This window comes from Neomonachus schauinslandi, chromosome 10 (assembly GCF_002201575.2).
Source record: "Neomonachus schauinslandi chromosome 10, ASM220157v2, whole genome shotgun sequence".
Lineage (NCBI taxonomy): Eukaryota > Metazoa > Chordata > Mammalia > Carnivora > Phocidae > Neomonachus > Neomonachus schauinslandi.
Genome location: NC_058412.1, coordinates 32,005,434 through 32,009,278, shown reverse-complemented (window position 1 = coordinate 32,009,278; position 3,845 = coordinate 32,005,434). Strand labels below are relative to the sequence as shown.

At 44.3% G+C, this 3,845-nt stretch overlaps 1 pseudogene; it reads left to right on the top strand.

Annotated features, from left to right (window-relative positions):
* The first annotated feature begins 254 nt into the window (after positions 1-254).
* LOC110587484 lies at positions 255-1,299 on the top strand (annotated as a pseudogene).
* Positions 1,300-3,845: the final 2,546 nt, after the last annotated feature.

Sequence of the window (3,845 nt, the reverse complement as noted above, 5' to 3'; positions counted from 1 at the left end):
TGATACATTCAATGCTGGCAAGTGCACAGCGAAACAGACACGCTCATACACTAATGATGGGGGTGGATATTGATATAGCCCTTCTTGAGGTCTGCAAGGCAATATGGATCAACAGCTTTTAAAAAATGTATATGCTTATAGTCTTTCCTAAGAATCTAGTCTAAGCAGACAAATAGAAAGTGTTCTGGTTATTTATTGCTGTGTAATAAATCTTTCAAAACTTAACTGCTTAAAACAACAGCAACCCGGAGCGGACCCCAGAGAGCCCTGAGCAGCCCCACCGCCGCCGCCGGCCTAGTTACGATCACACCCCGGGAGGAGCCGCAGCTGCCGCCGCCGGCCCCAGTCACCATCACCGCAACCATGAGCAGCGAGGCTGAGACCCAGCAGCCGCCCGCCGCCGGGCCTTCAGCGCTGCGGACACGAAGCCCCGCAGCGGTCCGGGCGGCCTCACATCGGCGGCGCCTGCCGGCGGGAACAAAAAGGTCATCGCAACGAAGGTTTTGGGAACAGTAAAATGGTTCAGTGTAAGAAACGGATCTGGTTTCATCAACAGGAATGACACCAAGGAAGATGTATTTGTACACCAGACCGCCATAAAGAAGAATAGGCCCAGGAAGTACCTTCGCAGTGTAGGAGATGGAGACACTGTGGAGTTTGATGTGGCTGAAGGAGAAAAGGGTGCGGAGGCAGCAAATGTGACAGGCCCTGGTGGAGTTCCTGTGCAAGGCAGAAAATATGCAGCGGACCGTAACCATTATAGACGCTATCCACGTCGCAGGGGTCCTCCACGCAATTCCCAGCAGAATTACCAGAATAGTGAGAGTGGGGAAAAGAACGAGGCATCGGAAAGTGCTCCCGAAGGCCAGGCCCAACCGCGCCGGCCCTCCCGCAGGCGATGCTTCCCACCTTACTACATGGAGGAGACCCTATGGGCGTCGACCACAGGATTCCAACCCTCCTGTGCAGGGAGAAGTGATGGAAGGTGCTGACAACCAGGGTGCAGGAGAACAAGGTAGACCAGTGAGAGAGAATATGTATTGGGGTTATAGACCACGATTCCGCAGGGGTCCTCCTCACCAAAGACAGCCTAGAGAGGATGGCAATGAGGAAGATAAGGAAAATCAAGGAGATGAGACCCAAGGTCAGCAGCCACCTCAACGTCGGTAGCCCTGCGACTTCAACTACCGACGCAGACACCCTGAAAACCCTAAACCACAAGATGGCAAAGAGACAAAAGCAGCCGATCCACCAGCTGAGAATTCGTCCGCTCCCAAGGCTGAGCAGGGGCAGGGCTGAGTAAATGCCGGCTTACCATCTCTACCATCATCCGGTTTATTCATCCAACACGAAGAAATGAAGATGAAATTCCAGCAATAAGAAATGAACAAAAGATTGGAGCTGAAGACCTTAAGTGCTTGCTTTTTGCCCATTGACCAGATAAATAGAACTATGCATTATCTATGCAGCATGGGGTTTTTATTATTTTTACCTAAAGACATCTCTTTTTGGTAATGACAAACGTGTTCAAAAAAAAAAAAAAACAAACCTGGTTTTTCTCAATACACCTTTAAAGGTTTTTAAATTGTTTCATATCTGGTCAAGTTGAGATTTTTAAGAACCTCATTTTTAATTTGTAATAAAAAGTTTACAACTTGATTTTTTCAAAAAAATCAACAAACGGCAAGCACCCGTTAATAAAGGTCTTAAAAAAAAAAAACAGCAAAAGCAACCCATATTTAGCTCACAAATGTGTGATTCTGCAGGGAAGGCTCATCTCTGCTTCGTGCAGCATAAGCTGGGGCAGCTGGGGCAGGAAGAGCTACTTCCAAGGCTGGTAAGCTGGGGCCAGCTGGGAGCTGGAATGGGCTGAGTTCTGAGGTCCTCAATTCCTCCCAACACCAATGTGGGCTTCTGCATATGGACCACTCCACAGGCTGCTGGGGCATCCTCACAGCATAGAGTCTGGGGGCCAAGAGTAAGAGTCCCAAGAGACAGGAAGTGGAGTCCGCTGGTTTCTTAAGGCTTACACCCTGAAACTGGCCTAGGTCCCTTCCATCCAAGATTTAAAGGGAGGGACCTAGAACCTACCTCTAGATAGGAGAATTATCAAAGAATATAAGGGCCATGTTTGTAAACTGCCACAGAAACATTAATAAAAATGTATAGTATAAGACATTTATTGAAGTATTATATATGTCAATCAGTAAAAACACAAAAACTGAATATTCAGTATTAGGGAAGTAGTTATGGTACATCTAAGAAATGGAACAGATCATTAAAAATTATGTTTATAAAGAGTTTCAAATATCAAGGAAAATGCTGTTATATAAAAAATTATGGACAAAACCAGCATAGGATTGTGTAAAAAGGACAGTAGTCTTATATGTCTACACATCACTAGTTTTCATTTTTTGCTTTGTTTTTTTTTCTAGTATTTCCCTAACATCCTGTAAGTCTTCTGTTATAAAAGATAAATATTTGATTTAATGCATTGGGGAGAAGCCCACAGACTAAAGTATCAGTTTTAACATGGTTCATCAGCCAGTCCTGGGCCCTGGACTAGAGGAGCTTAAAATATGCCCTTATCCCTACCTGTAATGGGTACCCTTGCATCGTAACTTAGCTTTAAACTTGCTTGGACTTCTGCCTTCCATACTACTTGTGTAATGTACTCTCTGACTTTACTGACCTCAGTGTCTCAAATATGCACCAACTTGGCTACGGTTGGCTGGAATGACATGTCCAGTAATAGCTGTGCACTGCTCCTCCTCCCTTAGCAATTACTGGCCATGCCGTCCAAATGCAGGACTGACCCTTGGTGTACCAGAAGGAATTGGGCCTATCTGTCTACCCCATTTCCTTTTCTCTTTCCATACCTCAGCTCACTCCACTCCACCACCCAAAAACATTCTAACTATATCAATCTTCACCCCATTGATAGTCTGAGCAATATTCAGGTAAAATGATATTATCCAGGAGATTCCACCTTATCTCTTTTCCCTCTAAATGTTTATAAGCTCATTTTCACCACAATTATGGCATTTAGTACTTTTATCTACATGCCATTTCTCTCCTTGATAACTTAAATTAGATGTGGCTTCCCTGACATCCCCCAAAACCTAATCCGCACACACGGCTATGCTATGCCCTTTCTGTCTGCTCCTATAAGAATCTATACCGACCCTTCTCATTGTACGTATCTGTAGAATTACCTGTTTATTGTTCATCTTCCCTAGCAAATTATTAGCTCCTTAAGGACAGGAATTATCCTGTCTACCGTATTCGTGGTAGATGCTAGCTTCCCCCAAAGCCATCTGCAAAATCTTCTCCTTTGCCACATCTCCCAATACAGATTGGAAAGTTTAATGCTTGTGTTGCTAGCTTTCCTTTTATCCAGGAGTTATGGCCCATGAGACATGCAAGTCTGCCATGAGGACTTCTATTAATATTCTTCAGTGACATAGCCCTTTTCCTTTCCCTGTTAAAAAAATTCTGCCTGAAGTGTCCTCCTAATAGCTGGAGAAGAGCAGTCATCTTGCAACCATAGGGAAAAAGCCAAAAAATTTCAGGGACAGTGGAATTAACCTGAATTGAGCCTCTAATACAATAATTGCTATCTGGCGGTATCCCAGCTAAGAATAATAAAGTCCCATTTGTTTAAACAAGCAAACTATGGCCTTGGGCCAAATGGGGCCCATGTCTTGTTTTTTGTAAATAAAGGTTTATTGGAATACAGTCATGCCCCTTCACTTACACATGGTCTCGGGCTGCTCTTACAATGGCTGAGTAGTTGCAATAAAGACCATATGGAAAAGCCTTAAATATTTACTAACTGACCCTTT